The sequence below is a fragment of the Heliangelus exortis genome, chromosome 30 (genome assembly GCF_036169615.1).
Source record: "Heliangelus exortis chromosome 30, bHelExo1.hap1, whole genome shotgun sequence".
NCBI classification, from domain to species: Eukaryota; Metazoa; Chordata; class Aves; order Apodiformes; family Trochilidae; genus Heliangelus; species Heliangelus exortis.
In genome coordinates this window covers 1,642,470-1,661,262 of record NC_092451.1, presented here as the reverse complement: position 1 = coordinate 1,661,262, position 18,793 = coordinate 1,642,470, and the positions used below count along the sequence as shown (strand labels likewise).

Here is an 18,793-nt window from a genome sequence, read left to right as displayed (position 1 = left end):
TCAATTAATACATCTGCATGCTCCTCCAGCACCTGTGGCAATGCACAATTATACATATATTATCCATATACCATGCCCACCACTACATTGATAATATATTTGTTATATAAATTATAGACTGCTTTCTATATTCATTACTATGAGTTAAGCATACTTTATTTTGCTAAATGAACCATGTTATATGGAACTGGATGACATTAGACTGCATGTGACAGGCAGGGAATTAAGAACTGTTCTTACCATGACTTCTGTTCTAAGACAGCTGAAACACCTTCAGGCATAAGGAACAGGTAATTGGAATTGAAGCATGCACATATATCATAAATATGTATATTAAGGGTCATTTTTCTTTCTTCCCTGAGATGTTTGTTCATTTCTTATTTCAGTAGGGTTTGAAATCATAATTAGATTGCCAAGACAGTATCTCACGAGTATAAAATAATAAGAAAATATCAAAGTGGAAACACAAAGATGTTACTGATGTTTGAACAGATATAGCTATGCTCTAGCTATAGCTATGCCTTAATATAACCATAACTATGCCTTATTGAAAAAAAAAAAAAGGCTGATAACACAGTGAGAATTCTAAGCTGGTAAAATCATATTACAAATTATTTCTACTCTATTTCTAGAATGGACTGAACCTCATAGCAAAACTCATGGCTTAAGTATTAAGTACATACCAAAAAGGCTTGTAGAAAAACCTGTCTTTCTGATGACATTTTTATACCCAGGAGTACAGACTACTAATAACCCAGAAGTTATTAGTTCCAGAGCATTCTGCAAAGGAGAGAGACTTTTAAATGCCTCCACGACCCAATAATACAGCACTTTTTTTTTTTTTAACCGGATATTCATCTACCCTACAGGGAGCAATCCTCCAGCTTTTAGGTTACAAGTCTGAGATTGCAGACACTTCAGGTTTTAAGGTATTCCTTAAAAACCAACATCTCCTCGGATGCCATCTTGTGGGGAAGTTTAAAAGCTCCAGTGACTGAACCTCCTGATCTCCCCTTGCTCTGCTGATGCTCACGGGGAGGGTCTGACACCTACCAGCACTTGGAAACCCCACCTGCCTGAGGGACCCCAGCAGGCACTGAAAGGACAGGATGGAACCAAGGCTTGCTTAAAAACATGCTATCCAACCATGATAGTGTCTGTATTTCACACTTTGGCAGCCAAGGACTCCTAAATTTTCAGCACATGCTGAAAGTCACAAGTGCTCTATATAGACCTCAGGAAGCCAACCTTTGATATCAGTATATTAGTTTCATCAGCCCCTCTGACTTTCTATGGATATAAAGTATAAACTTCCAGCAGCTGTACCATAATCCTTCCCATCAAATATTTGGGCGACAGGTGGAAAATTGTTCTGCCAGCTGAGGAAGACAAAATCCATTCCTCCTGGCAATTTTCTGCAATGAAAGCTCAAAAAAAGTGAATGTGCAATAAGTTGGGGAAATAAATCTAAAATATTAGCACACAAAAGCAGTGTGCTCAGAATCTTTAGCTGCAAACTAACCCTCCTTATCTGAATTTAGAAGGATTTCATTTCTTCTTCTGTGTGCACAGGACTAGATATTCAGCTGGATGCTTCTACTTGAAACTATTAATTATACACCTGGTTCTTCTGTTTTCCTTGCTTTGAAATCCACTGTGGCCTCTTTGATCATTACTGTTCTTTTGCATGCATCAGGGCAGCCTGACAAACAAACACAGGAAGCACATATTATCAATCTAACTTTACAGACAGGTAAGCAGCTGGTCTGAACAGGGACTGTGTGAATAAGAGCAAGACACAAAACTGGGGACCAAAAGCCAGAGCTGTGTTCCAGTACTTAGCAAAACCATGCTAAGCTGCATGGTTTAAGTTCCTTTATTTAGAAGTCTTTGGATGACATGATTTCCAGATTACTAGCATGAAAGGAGAGTGGGAGTCAATATATAATCATAGAAATAAGTTGTCTTAATAGGATTAAAAATCAAGACAACTGTGAAGTACAATACACATACTTTTAAATGCCTGCTCAAATATTCCCTTTAATGGTCCTTTCCTACATAACTTGTGTCTACAAAGCTGTAAAAGGTTAAATGCTTTTTTCAACAGTGATAAAACAGACATGTAAGAGAGAGTTGAGTGTAAAAAAGACTACCCACAGACTGACGAGCAGTGAGTGGAACTGTCTGGAGAATGACAGACTGACCTGCCACAGTTGTAAGCAACTGAGTGAGCCTACTTTAATAATTCACTGCTCCTTGGCCAAAACCCCATGGTAGCCAGCCATGTGCACACTATTTCTCCATTAAAAGGCAAGGCAAAGCATTGGTCTGAATCACCTATTCTTTTCACTGACAAGGAGCACAAATGGAGTCCCTTAACTGTAACTCAGCAGAAAAGCTCTGTGAGTGAAGCTGTTTCCTCAATCCTCGTTTATTCCTTCTTTCTTCCCTCTAATATCTTATAAGCTGTAGCTAAGGGCTGTATACTTGTGTAATCTCTGTGCCCATGGCAGAAAGCTTGGTTTAGTTACATTACTTCTACAAAATGGAACAAAGTTTAAAAGCATCTTGCCTTTATCCACAAATTCCATCCTTAAATCTCTGACTCTTTATCAAGTAACCCAAGTAAAAAATTGTTTTGCAGCTCAACACAGGGCTAAACTTTCAGCTGTTTAAGTAACTAAGACAAAACTGATCCCAGTTCTACATTTGATCACATCACCTACACAGCTCAGGAATGGAAGCAGTCACCTTCCACCATTCCCACCTATATTAATTTACTTCAAGCTGCCAGCTCCCAGTGGGATTAGCACCCAGCCTCAGCAGATCAACTAAGGCAAGAATGGTACATGGAGACCAGTCCCTGATCATAAAGCTTGAGTGGGCTCTTTGTATAAAAAGAAAAAAAAAATTGAAAAGAAAAAAGCTCATTGCAATAGCACCACTTTCCCTCTAGAACTTAGTTGTTGGGCTGATATTGTTTTGTTCTCTCTTGAGCTGTTTCATGGGAAACTTGCAGTTCAATGAAATTTGCAAAAGTACCTTTCCATAAACTCCATTGTTAATGGGTTGCAGGAGGGTAGGGCATTTATTTTCACCAATGAAGATTAATATGTTCATAAAACATTAGTGGTCTTTTCTATGCCAACAGAGATGAATGTGTTATCCTATTGTAATCCCTTATGTATTCTAAATCTAAGTTACACACATTTATAAAAATGATCCATTGCATTTATTAAATATTAAGGAGATTACCAACTTGAAGAATCTTCCATACAGTCATACATTTAACATCGAGATTTTTCCTTTAAGCAGTATGCAGGGAATATAAATCTTAAAAGGGAAAAAGATTCTCCAGCATTCTAAACAGCTGAATCTGTAACCTTTGTCTTCTGGCATGCAATGTACGAGGAGAACCAAACTAACAAAAAACTAGATTAAAATATTATGAGACAAAATGTGGTATTATCAGACTTGTACATGTAAAGAGAATCAAATGGATGAGGACAATTATTGTACATTTAGCTAAAACAGGACTGAAAAGACCAAGGCCTCAATAGATTATTGAATGACCTCAAAACAACCCTAAAATTCTCAGTACACACCAAATACCTACTATCACCAAGTCACTTTTATTACAACCCTGCAATCTGCAGAACATATTTGAGCCCAAATCTAATAAGGACAACACTAATAGCTTTAATCTGCTGCCCTTCCAGGTTACCACACCCCAAAGACTGAAATCAGCTCTGATATTACAAAGATGGGATTCTTCTGCTGCTGGGAAGATACTCCACCTCGACTGCTTTCCCTTGATTAGCAAGACTGTAATTATCATTTGGATCAGCTGCACTGTGATACACCAAGAAGAGGAACTTCCATGGGAAAAACTAACCTGAAGTAAACTAAAAACTCGAGTTTGTCCACAAATTCTGAGTGTAAACTAGGATTTCTCCCAACAACAATTACAGTTTAATCTCGCTGCTTATCAAACCCTGGGCCAAAACACTGTACCTGCTGATGCAAGTACTTCTAGCTCAGCAACAAAGCAATACCAGATAAAAGGAATTCATACCCAGTTCATAGTTTCACCTGTGGTACAATGCCTATTCTTAGCTACAGCAGTATTTTATTTGCTGAGTGAGCCACAGCTCTCTCCTCCAACTAAATTCACCAGTTGTCATTATTAAGGCAAAAAGCATTGATGTGCCCAACTACCAGTTCAGTTGCTGGAGGAGATGCTTACTGCAGAGCTGTTCACATTCTGCTTCAAACTGGACTACAGACAAGCTTGCCTTTGGTTTGCAAACAACTAATAAGGCTGCTGTGCAACTGCTGATAATGTATTGAAAAAGAGGGACAAAAAGAACTCACACGTAAGCCAAACTGCTCTTCTCTTAAAACTACTGCAGCATCAGTTTGCCTTAAGATAAGTTAACTGCACCAGTGTGGAGGCAATGCCTGGTTTGGCATTCAAACCTCTCAAGATCTTGGTTTGATCCCAAGTACCACAAGGCAGGCATCCAAACCTCACATGGATTTTGATCTATACAGCAATTATGATAACTAGGGATAAGATAAAGATACTGAGTGGTATGCAGAGAGTGATGTAAGCATATTGACCTTATTGTGTTCAAAAAAAGCTCTTATGCCTACGTGCACTACTACTTATATCAGCAAAAATATTGTTTCCATTTGAAAAGTTGGCATTTTTCATTTATTGTCTTCTTTTGCCTTGCACTGTAATGTTGCTGTGAATCAAACTCAATTATCAGTCCCTGTCATAAGGAAATTATAGCATGGAGAAAAGTGAGTATGGTGGTTAAATCATTATTATCTGAACAGACAATAGAACAAATCCAAATACAAAAGGAACTTGCCCTCCCACATGTTCCCTTTTTTATCCGTAGCCAGCTACCAGATACATGAGTAATGTGGAACAAAACATGAACCACAGGGCTTCTTTGGATTTATTTAAAGGTATCATTTTATAAAGGTATTAAGTAAATTAAAAGCAGGACCCAACTTGAGACAAAAGAGACACAGTGACTTTTCTGTCAACTAAAATATATAACAAGGGAAAGAAATAAGAGATTATACTCCTTTTCTAGCATATGCAATCAGCTCTCGTGTCATATCCAATTCTCTAGAACATAGCAAAAAGCACAGAGGCTTGAGTGCACAAAGTGTTTCTTAGCAAACATTCACTCTTTATTTTTCTAGTCATATTCCCATTAAATAACAGTTGTGTTCCCAGTACTGACAAGTGCAACTTCTGGGAAAAATGGATTACAAAGAGAAGGGGACTCCCTAGATTAGCCCATCTGCTACTAAAAATTGGATGTTTCACCTTATAAAGCAATGTTTAGTCCTGCTATTTTCACAGAGGACGGTATCGTTCCTATGATGAGATCTGGGCTCAGTTAATGTTAGTTACTGAGACAATGATATGGAAATATTAATTTGCAAAAAAGAAAGCTAAGAGAAAGAGAGTTCTAGCCTAATTTGAGAAAACAAGCTCTTAAAAGATACGTTCTTTGTTTTAATGCTGATAGTTTTGGGGGCTATTGCAGTAATGTGTATATTGAAATACATTTTAGGTACACTGAGTAGCCAAGAGTAAGACATCACAGTGTAATTCTCATTAACTGAGTCTTAAATCCCTAATGGTCTAATTAAAATTGGACTAAAGGATTCTGTAGTTATTCTTGCTTCTTCAGTTAACTCAAATTTTATATGAAAATAGGCAACATTAGGAATTAATATACATAATTCCAACTGTAATATACACATGAATTTAGATGAGAATAATGCTATAAACCTTATGAAACATCACTTTCATATAGAACCCCAGAATTTTTAGTCTTATGTATAACAGCAGAGTCTATTAAAAAAAACCAAAACAAATTCAACGAAACAACAACTCATATACAGAAAAGACATTACAGACAGATAAGATTTAAAAGATGTATCCATGGGAATACAATGTGTTCCCATCACCCTCCCTTTTAGAGTTAATTGCTAAATGCAACTAAAACTGATATAGTAAAATATTCTAACATGTTGTAATATTATACACATACACCTGTGAGGCATTTCCATTTATTAATGTTACTGTAGTTCTCATAAGCTGTTTCTGCACTAGAACATGACAAGATTTCTATGGTGCCCTCCAGTTACCTGTTTTAATAAATACATATTTTGCAATTCTTCTTACAATCAGATAGCTTTTCCTGAACCCTGCAAGAATTACAGAATTTAAGCTCTCCCTTTCTCAAAACACATAAACTGCACCATGGGTGTGTGAATGCAAAGCTGCAGTCTTTGAAAAATGTACCTAGGTAGAAACGGAGAGCAAGCTTGCCTGCAAAGAGCTGGTCCTGTTCCTCACTGAGATACACTTGCAAGGACTGATTCCTCCTCTGGCCTTAACAGAAACTGGAACCATTTTACCTTTTTGACCAGGAAGAGCCCTATCAAAACACAATAAAGCTTTTACAGAACTATCCACGATCAGCAACAAACAATCTAAGATGTATCAGATCACAACTTTGGCACAGAGCTAGTTTAGCACCTCCTACACAAAAGAAAATTTCTGTAATAACTTGGCACAGAGCAGTTTCTCATTCAGCTGTTTATCCATTTCATAAATGATGTTTTTTCCGCCCTTCCATTTCCCTTCACAGTGAATCAGAACCCAGGGGCGGTAACATCCAAGTGTGATTCTGACTGAGCTGTAACCAACTCACCTGTTTTCTGGAGCTTTTGCTACCTGGCAGCTACTGTCCTAATGATGATCTTCAACTCCCTGCTGGTGGGGGAAGAAACAAAAGAAGCCCGAAACAAAGCACAAGAGAAAAACAAAAAACATCCATTTGAAAATACTCTCTCTCAAGAACCTCCTACACTAAACGCCCCTACAGCTGACAGTTTTGTGCAGCACAAAGATTAATAATTTTCAAAACCTGACATTTTCCATCTGAATTGCACGCTACTTTGTGAAAAATCTGTTCTATATCCTGCTCCATGCTGCTTTTGAAGAAGGGCATTTTAGGCTTTGACTGCTTCTGTCATGTTGAAGACCTAAAAAGACTTACAGCTGTTGGCTCTGCAGCAAGTTGTTCATGCTGCAAACATGCACTTTTGGGTGAGATGACAACCCAGAACTGAATACATCAGCCATTTATGTGCATCAGCTGCATTCTCTTTGACTGAAATCTTTATACTACAAGGCATACACACACCTTGTCGTAATAAAACTCAGGCACTCCTTTCCCCCTTCCTCCCCTCACTTTTTTTTTTTTTTTTTTTTTTTGGATTCCACGAAATTAGAACTTTGTCTGCTATTGCTCAATTATCTACCCATATTTCTTTTCTGGATGAGAAAAGAAAACACCATGACCCAAGGAGTTTTTCTCATAGATAAAGGCCCCTGGGGAAAAAAGCCAGAGTGGTGATTTTCCTCAAATCTTGGTAAAGACTGTATTTCTTGCAGAGGACAATGCAGTCCCTTCGGGTTCCAATTCACAGTTCCATTTTTCTAAACTATACTTCTTGTCTAACAATATAAGACATCATATTTCTCCATAACTTCTCCTAAAATTGCTGGTAATTTTTATGTTGAATAAGCCAAATAACTAAATCAACAAAGTGCCCATTGTACTGGGTTATTCATGCCATTATGAGCTGGACTATTTCAATTCTGAAGTGAAGGCTACTTTATGGCCTGAGAGGCAGTGTCGTTAGATGTAATGCAAGCTGCAAACTGAACTACTGGAGTGAATCAAGAATAGGTCAGAAATATGGACTCTGGTACTGAATGCTGTATATTTTTATAATGCCCATGATAGGCATGTGCAACCCAAATCTAGAAACCATACCTCATAACAAACTGCTTACTTTTTTTTCCCTAAAAGGGGTGGGGAAGAGGGATTTATGGTCACCTTTGTGCTCTGACAATTCAAGACCTGCTCTCAAAACAAAAAGCAGTAATATCACTGCAGAACTCTTCCATTTTTTCCCCAATATGTCAAAAGTTATGGAGTATGACATTAAAATCTATATCCTTCAAACTCCACAAACATGATATTTAAGTTCAATTTCTCAATGTTAAGAGACATGGTGCTTTATTAGCTATAATAAATGCCAACTTTCCATTAGGAGTTTGATGAATAAGCACTAATGACAGTGACAGCTCCTCCCACTGAAGCCCAGTAAAGCTGAGGTTTTGTAGGGCCTCACCTGCCAGACTGTTTCCTGGCAGGTAAAGGGATGTCCTGGGGAGGGCCACGATGGAAACCACGAATTTGGTCCAACAATATTCCTTTGATTCATTTATTTACCATTTAAAGTACTAGCACACACTTAACATCCTCCACACACTCTCTTTATTTCTATTTAAGTACTATATATCTGATGATCTGTAATGATCAGTTTGCAAAAGCAGAAAAGATGCTGTTCTTCCAAGAGAGATATCAGCACAACAATCTTAAAGCGAGGCTGGAAAGTGTCTGGAAACTTCTTTTCCTGATACTGTGTGAACAGCTAAAAATAAATTCAAACTGATGACAGTGAAACGGCATTAAGTTTCCAATTTAGCACAGAACAGCACTCATCTTGCTTTTAAAAAGTCAATGAGATTTGAGCACATGCTTGACTTACAACTTATGCCTAACTCATTTGCCAAGTCTAGTTAATGTGAAGAATTGCATTCTATCAGTGATTGATGCATCTGACCTCCCTAAAGCTGATATCTTTTTATAACAGAATATTTAACTCTTAAATAGGGTTTTATTTAGATACATGAGTGAGAGTTCGAGTCAATATCATCCTTTTATATGCTTCCCCTTAAAACACTTAGGATCAGCAGCTTGGAAAATTGCACTGATGAAACAGACTCCTTGCAACTTGTCTGTGCTGTAATACTCAGAGGTCTTATTGCTTCCCAGCTTGATCCCATCGATCTTTGTCATAGGAAACAAAGTGAAACACAATACAATATGTATACAAATACAATATATAATACCCAACATATTGAAAAAGACAAGTACCTGTTACAAAAGCAAGGCTGATCTATTCTGATGCTTAAAAACCTCAGCAAGTTTGTCATACACATACAAGCAGTTCTGTGAAATCAACAAGTACTCACAGGTTTCATGTTGGGAAGTGAGAATGGAAGGAAGTTATACTGCTAACAATCTTTTTATTGATAATGAACAAAGCTTTTCTTCAAAATCTTAGTGTGTCAGAGACAAAGGCATTTTCAGTTTTTTGTGTTTTGTTTTGTTTTTTTTAAAAAAAAAACAAGTGTAGAGGTTTTAATCTTCCCTGAAAAGCTTTGCCAACACTCCCTACCTTCAGTAAGTAAAGGCTGTTGAACAAAACCCTCTTGCCACAGATCCACAACTCACTGAACTAAGTCATATGATATGACATGGACAACTAATCCCCAACATCCTGTTTACATCCATCTCTTCATTTACGTAGTCTCCAACAATAACTACCTTCCAAAACAATGACTGCTCTGACATTTCCCTCTTACCACTTTGTCAGCAGGAGACAAGCCTGATGATTAATTTTAAAGAAGAAAAATAGGAGGTAAAAAACCATAAAGCCCTCTATATCCAAACAGCAGCAAGTTCTTAGAAAAAGTCATGCAGCTCCAGGGAAAAGAAATTAACTGAATGCTATGTGGGGAAAAAAATAAAAAAGTAACAAGCCCACTGGGACCCTGATCAGATTTTTTTTTCATCCTTAACATCACAGGAAGTTTTCCAAGGCAGCAAAGCAAAAAATTCATTTAAGTTCTAGCAGACTTGAATTCTATTGAATATTATTATATTTGTAAGCTTCAGTGGTATTTCCTTCTTTCTATATATCCCAATGTTGGAAAGCTCCATAAAGATGTATAAATAAATATTTTTTAGGTTATTTCAAAGAAAGAAAAAAATTATCCAACAGTGGCCTCGTGCATGAGGCAGAGATGGATTTGGTATCAGTTTGTGGCTCTTGCCAAAGAGAAAGTGGATGTGGGTTTGAGCAAGTATCTTGTTTTTGAGCTTCAGTTTTTGATCTGTTCTTTCATTCTCTGCTTTTTGTGTTGCAATCTCTTCACAGTATAGCTCTCCTGTCAGTGCAACGGCTTGTATTGCTTAACACAGCATACTGTAATTTAATTATGTTTGGAAACTACAGCATACTGAATAAGAAACCCATTATAACAGTAAGAAAGAAAATGAACACCACAGAAAGAAGAGAACAAATAATAGGCAGAAGTGAAAAAAAGCACATTTTGAAAAAAAAAAAATTCAAGTGGGGATTTTTATTGTGTGGTGTGTTTTTTTAAAGCTGGGAATCTGCAGCCAGTTTTCTAACACTTCCATTGGTGTTGCTTGTGAACTATGAACAGATAGATCACAGAGGTGCCACCATTATCTCCTCCAACAGTTACTACAAGTATCAGACATAAATGGCAAGAATAAAATCCAAGAAGTATTTGGGGTCTCTTCAGTAAAGCAGTATGTTAGGTAACAATAAGAACTTCTCCTGTAAAAGTGAAATCCATACACACAATACACTTCCAGAATATAATGTGTATTTTCTATTGGAAGTTCATGACATCACAAGCAGGATGAGATAAGCAGACATCCAGCCCAGGGCTCCCATCATTGCACTTTGCTGCATACACCATGTAAATCATCACCTGAAACAGAAACTGAAGGGAGGTAACTACCATCATCTTCACATGTTTAGAAATGCACACACACACACACTGAGCCTGACACCTTGCATGTAGTAACTGATCCCAAACTGGGTTTGGACTGTGCCAAGTCTGATTGGCTACATTCAGAATGTCTTCTGTTGCCTTTCACAAAAATCACCAAGAGCTATGTTCAAATGCTCTAAGAACAATATCCCTTTCATAACCGCAGGATGATAAAAAACTATTTTTTCTTCATATTGCTTTTTGAGTCATCTTCTCCCTAAGAAAAGCAGTATTATTAACCCAGTATGTTTATCACCAGCTCTGTGATTGAAAGCCCTTTTGTTCCAAGACTTGAGGATTTATTTGTCAAGTCTGACAGCTCTGATGTAGCCTTGCAATGAACATCAGTGTCTGAAAAGGAATTGCAAAATCATGAGCTGTAGGAAATAGCCAAAACCATGGGAAAGAGTGATATCTGAAATGAGGAGACAACTAGATAGCTGGATAAAAATATGTGTTTCCATAAAAAACCTCTCACTAAAAAGATAGGAAAGCATATGGAACACATAATGCAAGATGTCATGTGTGTTTAGCATATACTTATAGATTTTATAGAACATACACCTATCTAAACTCTAGTTAGACACCTTTGATTCTAGATCTTGAAAAATCAACAAGTACAAATGAGACAAACATGTAGTGTAAAAGATACAACAGTCTTTGTTCTTGCCCACTTAGTAAAATTAGTGGTGTTAGAGTGAATTTAAATACACGAGTTTGGAAAATAAGCCCTTCCTTTGATTAGCTTTATCACATTTTCAGTGATGTATTAAGACATCTTTTAGGTATTTTTCTTCATCAGAGAACTCCATGGTGTATTTTGAGAAACATTACCTATGGGCATAACCAAGCCAATAACCCTTCACCTAAATCAGGGTTCTAATCAAACCCAAACAAAACAGCTAGAGATTCACAACACACCCAAGTCAACCATACATCCAAAACAGTGTTACCTGCTGGGCATTCCACAAGCAGCATTTAGAAAAGATTTGGTAACACAACCATACATCCCATAAAGAAATTATGGGTCAGATCCCTCTCCAGTTCTCTGCATAGCTTCACTTCAGTCAAGAACCTAACACACAAATCTTTTTATTACCCACAGACAGGCTTATAGATTTATATACATCTATAATTGGCTCTAACACTGGACCTGACGTTAAATCTGCAATCTGTCAGAATCTCCATTATCAGACTCAGGCTTGAGTGTAATACAGCAGTGAGAGAGACTGCCAGGACTCTCCGTATCTAGCTGGACTTGGACACACTCCAATTACACCAAAAGCTGTTTTATCAATGCGAGAAGAATAAATCAGAGAAGATGTATTTCACCTTTGTGAAAGCCAAGCCATCAGCTCATCCATCATCTTCCATCAGTGAGGACTTCAGTAAACAGAAGCAGAATAGGAGTCGATAAAATATGCTTAAATACCACCCAAGCCTTTCCTTGCTGTGCTTTTAATTTGGTAAATAAATGCCTTCCGTTGGGCACACACTCTGGAGCCCTGGCCATGACGTAGATGAAGTGCTCTGTTAGCACTGCACTGCAGAATGGATCTCAGAGGTATAGCTAACTGTAATGGCCCTGAAACATTCAGCCTAAATCTCCCTGCTGCTTAATTTCAAACATTAGAAGGTGCATGTGGGGGTAAGAAAACTCTGGAGCTAAAAATATAACCCCTTTTTAGGTTTTATTGAATCTGTTAACTACACAAACAAGAAATGTGTGTCTTAGAGGCAAGAAGCAGAAGTATAATAATATCCAAGGAATCTGGTAGAATATATTGTTAATTAAAATGAGTTTAGCCCCCAAAGGCACATTCTTTCTCTTTTTTGAGGTGTAATTAACAATAACATTAAGGGGAAAAAATTACCATTAAAACATCATGTATGAATTAAGCAGTATGGGCAAGAACAGGGGCTTTCTGTTGAAAGAGCCTTTATATGGCTGAGGATTTTTCAATCTTTTTACTAATCTGTTTTTAAGGTAATGCATACTAGATAGTATTCAGTAAGCTTTTATTGTGTTGTCATAAAGTCTAAAACTGTCCATAAAACCAAGTAAGAAAGGAAAAACGAGATGCAAAGGCTTGATTTTCCTACATGTTCAGCATCTATGGCCATAGCCTAATTTCAGAATGTAGTCCCAACTTGGAAAAAACAAAAACCAAAAAAAACCAACCCAGCAACAATTCAGTGTGTCAGGTATAAGCAACACTATCAAGTAGGGATTTACCTAGGGAATTGCTACAGCTGATTAGCATCACCCACCACTCTGTGAACTCCCTTCCCTTCCTCCTTGCTATCATGCTACAGCTGCTTCTGGGCCCATCAAGACTTGAGATGAAAGATTTCTTTCTGGAATTGCATAACTAAAATGCACAAGCATCTTTGAAAACACACACTGCTTAGTTTCTTTATATTGCTAGCACATTTCATAGATAAATTAGCTGATGTTACAGACACTTCAAGAAGAACTACTTTCTATTCCCCACATGCTTTCCTATTATGCTTAGTAACGCACTACACAAAACACATGCATTGTCAAGCACCGTAGGGAAAGGTAATAAAAGTACCAGTAGGGAAGTTCAAAATGAGAAAAAAACATTCAGCAGTCTTTAATGAGGTCCTTCTGGTCTTTAGCCAAAGCTTCTAAGAGCAAGGCAGAGAAATTGCACATAATTTAAAAAAAAAAAACCAACGAAAAACCAAAACCAATCCTCACATATAAACTTGACCAAACCTCAATTTAAGGTAATAATACACTGTTTCTTTTGCAAGTCATTTTGGTGTCAAAGAGTGTAGTAAGTAACAAATCCCATCAATCTTATTTTTATTACATGTAAATTGGAAGTTCTGAGTTTTAAACTAGTGTTATGCTTGGAACAAACTCATCCTCTCGTTAGCTCTTTCTTCCTCTTTATGCTGTTGGTTTGTAGTACACAAGCAGAGTCCTCTGCACTGTGGTCCTGCCTATGCCAGGCAGCTCAGGCCAAGCAGAAAGAGAGCAGATACAGCTACAAAGTATTTAACACAGGATTCATTGCTTCCTGTTACACAATGCAAATTCTCCTCACAAAACACAGATGTGGGGCATCAATACAGGTTCAACATCTGCATGACATTCTCTCCCCATACACAGTAGAAGTTCTTTCCTCCCTTCAAAACCTCTTCCCCTGATGCTCCTCTGAACCATTCCACCTCTCCTGCTGTTCCAGAGAACCTTCCTCTTTGCCTCCTGTTTTTCTCCACCACCTGAACTCTTTATTCCTCCCCCTTCTTCATCCCCTGGAAAGCAGTCACACTCACAGTACTTTTTATCTCTTTTTTACGCAATATAAACTTTTATTTCTTCCTCTCTAGTGATATAAACATGGGTGCTCTTAAGAGAACTGAGATGGCCAGGCCCAGTTTGCTTCCTGAAAGTCACATTTTATGGGAACTACATTATCACTGTGAAATATCACCTCCTGGTGATGACACAGCAGGTAATAAACCCCCCTCTATTGCCAGGATAACAGTTGGGAGCTATTAAGGGACAGGGGACGTACAAAGGATGGGAGTGTAAGAGAGAAAAATCACACAAGTATTGCTTTTAATATTCATTAGTACAAAAATGAGGCACATAAAGGCATTTTTCAAACTTGATGAATACTTACGACAACTTTCGCTGCATCTGGATGTAAACAATCCACAGTTCTGCCAGAAACAGGTAGGTCTGTGACAGCACCTTTGCCACTTCTGGCAGTGTGCTACCATTATTGCTTTTTCAACCTATTTAACTCTCAAGTCTGCCTCCAGAGAAAGCAGTGCTCACATCTGTACCTTTTGTAATAAGGTCATCCATCTGGTTCCAGACAGAGCTTTAAGGGCTACTGAATAACAATTAACAGGATAATGACTGTGAGTTACCAGCTCACCTGCTAAATAAATAAATAAATAAAGGAAATGATATTTTGGGAAAGCTCTATGACTCCCTCAATGGTTTTGACTGATGACATTGTAATTTACTGTAACCTCCAAGTTTACTATTTTATTCAATTCATGTGTTTCCAAATTACACCAGACTTGCGTTGTTTGCACTTTTAATTTTGCAAAAACTCTCTGGCAGCCATACACATTCCATGGGGGAGGATTCCTAATTTATGTAAAGTATTACAGAAAATGATCTATATGACAGTTTGGTATAAAATGCTAAATGCAAGTCATTACTCACTGAAGATAATTTGAGAGTATTGTGTCAGGGGAGACATTAGATTACAGAGGATAAAAAGTAGGAATAGGTATTCACAAATTTATTCGTATTTGCATAATCAACTAAAGGAGATAGTGGATGTTCTCTTGGGCCCAACTAGCATACAATGAACTGAACAACAGTCGAAAAATTTTCTATTATTTTTACACTATCAACACAACACCACTTTATTGGTCTTGCAAAGAGAGATGCAGTTCTTATCCCAGAAATATGTGCACTCCTAGATTCTGTTGTTCCTTGCAACTAGCAGAAGCCATGGTGTAAGCAGGCTCGTGCCTAAGGAGATGTAAGTAGTGCAAGGTCATGTTGGTAGCCAGCCTGGTTCAAGTGTTTCTTGCTTGCTTTAATTGTAGACTTGAAGGATTTTTTTCTCATTGTAACTGCTTTCAAGCAACAGAAGAAAGGATAGCACTACAGAAAACTGAACATTTTCATGATTGCTTCTGTGCTATGACACACAGCCCAGGGAGCTCTGCTGAAGTGGTTAGTGAACATATCTGAGTAGAATGCTTCTACCAGCTGGATACTTCATCGTCCTCCTTTTCAAGTAGGAGCTATTTATTCTATACTTCAGAATGTGATACTCAAAATTACAACTGTCCCACTGAAAATTATCCTCCTTTTTCTTTTTTTTTCCCTTTTTCCCCAGACTAACATCCCAGCTAAAATACATTACAAACCAATTATACTTACCAGATGCATAGCTGGATTTACACTAGTGAACATCAGCATTTAACCTAGACAGTAGCTAGTGAGCTATCTGAAATCACATCCACACATCAGCAACTGTGGAGCAGTTTCTGTAGAATTAATGGCCTGTCAGAAATTCATGAACACACAGAAAACCATTCTCTCCAGTTCTGCTCACCAGCCAAAAAGAACCATGTGGCTCCCTTTCCCACCACTCTTTTTAAATTCTCCTTATGCTTATTTCAGCTTCCATAGCCTGAAGGTTTTATCTTCCCATGGTGTCTGTGTACTCAAACTCTTTTGTTTTAATGATTCCATCTCCTGTCGTGCCCTCTCATGCAGCCTACTGTTTATACAGTTCTTTTCCAAATGTCTCCTAGAAAAGAAGGGCTGGTAGAGCTGATGGTTCTGTGTGTTCCTGATTACCCCAGGAACACAATGTAGCTTTGTTATCCCATGGCTACTTCAGTAAGGGATTCTAAATCCACTTTAAATTCACTTAAAAGGAAATAAACATTGCATTCCAACATGAAATCCTTAGGCAAGAATGTCACTGATTTTCCAAAGAGAAAGGATTTTGTTGGGGAAAAAAAACAACCCACTATCCACTACCAAAGTGTTTCAGAGAAAACCCAATGGCTTCAGGCTTCTATTCCAAGCCTGCTTGGATGAAGACAAGGGGCAACTTTTCCTCGATTTTTCATGCCATAGACTGACTGAATGACTTTTAACAATTTTTAGTACATAGTCAAGCCTTCTGGCTCAGTTGTTGTTAAGAAATTAATGAGGCAACCCCCAACTGAATTATTTTTCCTACGAAACTTAAACATAACATATCTCAATATTTTTATTAGTAATTTAAACAAGATACAAAGCCAAATTCATTTAAAGTGTCAAATCTAGGACACTGGCAAAGTCTGTATTTGTACTCATCTGTAGGATGCTGGCAAAGTGTGCATCTCATTTTTAAAAAGTTGCACACCATGCATACAATCTGATCAGCATCTTTGTTTCAGCACTTGTCATGCACATAGTGGTATAAAAAGTCAGCAGACAGATTTACAAGCTTGTATTGATATACTCTTCAATAATCCAAGTTTGAGCCTTATGACAACATTTGCATATAAACAGATTCTCTTCTCTAGAAGGCAGGGCTTTCTGCTTTGCCTGAGACAAATTTCTCTGAACACTCTGGAGCCCATCCTGCTGCTCCCTGCCTTGTAGGATGTGCTGTAGCTACACTTGCCATTTCTTGCTAGCGTGCATATGTGTGAACATAAAACATTATCCACAGTAGTAAATGTAATTTGCAATATTGCCATTACTATTATTTTTTTAAATCCATATGTCTGGAGGATGATGTAGTGACAAGGGAATACTTTTTTATAGTTAGGTCAAATTTCACACTACTTCATAGATAATGTAGGACAAATTATGATTTACTGCAGCCTGGTGAACTGCCTTGAATGACCCTTTCACTTTTTAAAACAAGGAGTTTGTTAAGAGGGTTAAAAACTACAAAGTTTCCAGCATCTAAAAGCCTATAAGCACGCAGCTTGGGAGGGTGTTCCTTGGGTAGGTGGCTGAGCATATTGGGGAAGCACAGATGGTGTCTGGTGAATAGTGCAAATTCAGAATATCTGTGAGCCAAGATAGACACAACCTGACTTTCATTTATGTTCTCATCAATTCCATTGGGCTTCTCTGCCTCTGAAAAACAGTGGGACAGAAATTCTCCCATTGTTATTGGTCCAGCACAGTGCATAGGAATGATGGGACAACACTGCTGCATTGAGGAAGACCTGGTTTGTACCCTCATTAACCCTGAGGTTAAATGTGCAAAGCTATGCAGGACAGTTCAGGGCTGGTCATGGACACTCTGCAGTAACCCATCCCCCAGTATTTTTTCCAGTGCTGTCCAGAAAATCTAGAAATGCTTTGTACAGCATTTTAATAGGTTTAAAAAGTATTTACTTTAAATGAACTAGGTTTTTGTGTTTTAATTTTGAAGACTAATTTATTATTTTGTACATATTTATTCCAAAATTTGAGTAGAGCAGACCTTGACAAATGCCTACATAATTTATAAGAATAAAGATTAGTGACAGATTTTCTTTTGTCAGCATTAGTATCTCCTGATTTTAAGACCTGTATACTAAGTTTTGCCATATGGTCACTATACAAAAACTAGAAGAGTATGGGAGGGTGGTGAAACACTGTGGTTTTCCCAATATATCACAATTAGAGCAAACACTAGTATCCTGTCAGAAGAATGTTAATAAAGACACACACACACAACACATCACTGCTATGAGTTTAATGTCTCAGCATTTCTCAAGCACTGAGTGGAGCATAGGAGGTGACATACTGAGATGATGACTGCACATTGAGAGACTACTTGAAAGAAATACTTGAATGAATGGCATTTCCTTGAAAAAAAATAATTAAAAACCAAAGAAACAAACAAGCACAAACTACCTGAAGTTTACATTCACCTTTGTTTTCTGGAAATACAGCATGTGGCTTGAATCACTCATTGGCTGAATAGAAATAATTTTCAGAACTCTGAGCTACACAGCTTCTCTGTCATTCTTGCCCTGTCCTTTCTCAAGCCTGAATTTATACACTGCTTTTTGCATTCCTTAACATACTTCCATAGTAAAAGACAAAATTGGAAAAAAGGGCTACTTCAAATATCATAGAGCTCCTTAAAGAAATCTGTGCCTACTTGCACTGTTCTAAGGTGGGGAATACTCCATGTTGGAGAGAATTAGATACTACTACTTAAATTCTGCTTTATGTGCCATAGCCACTATCCACCCACCAGAAGGACTGCAGACAAACTCAGCTGGGATGATATTTAGAGCTCATGACAAGTCCAGCCAACAGATGGGAGATTAAAGTAATTGTTCAAATCCAGTTTTGAGTGTCTAGCTTTTGGACACAGTAGCAGCTACTTAATTTGTTTGGGGGTTTTTTCACATGGTCTATATCCATTTGCCTGTTATTTACCACTGGCAGCCAAAAAAACCTATAAAAATGTTTTGGTTCTTTTCCTTAAATATAACTCTCTGAACAACAAC

At 37.7% G+C, this 18,793-nt stretch overlaps 2 protein-coding genes across 6 annotated transcripts in view; one reads left to right on the top strand and one right to left on the bottom strand.

Annotated features, from left to right (window-relative positions):
• The window catches only part of BRF2 (BRF2 general transcription factor IIIB subunit), a 437,620-nt gene extending 428,361 nt beyond the window's left edge, over window positions 1–9,259 (top strand). The window contains exon 5 of the mRNA XM_071729233.1: window positions 9,249–9,259. The gene's annotated coding sequence lies outside the window, so the exon portion shown is untranslated. The remainder of the gene's footprint in view (window positions 1–9,248) is intronic.
• The window catches only part of UNC5D (unc-5 netrin receptor D), a 106,227-nt gene that overhangs the window by 60,240 nt on the left and 27,194 nt on the right, over window positions 1–18,793 (bottom strand). The gene's annotated exons all lie outside the window — the stretch shown is intronic.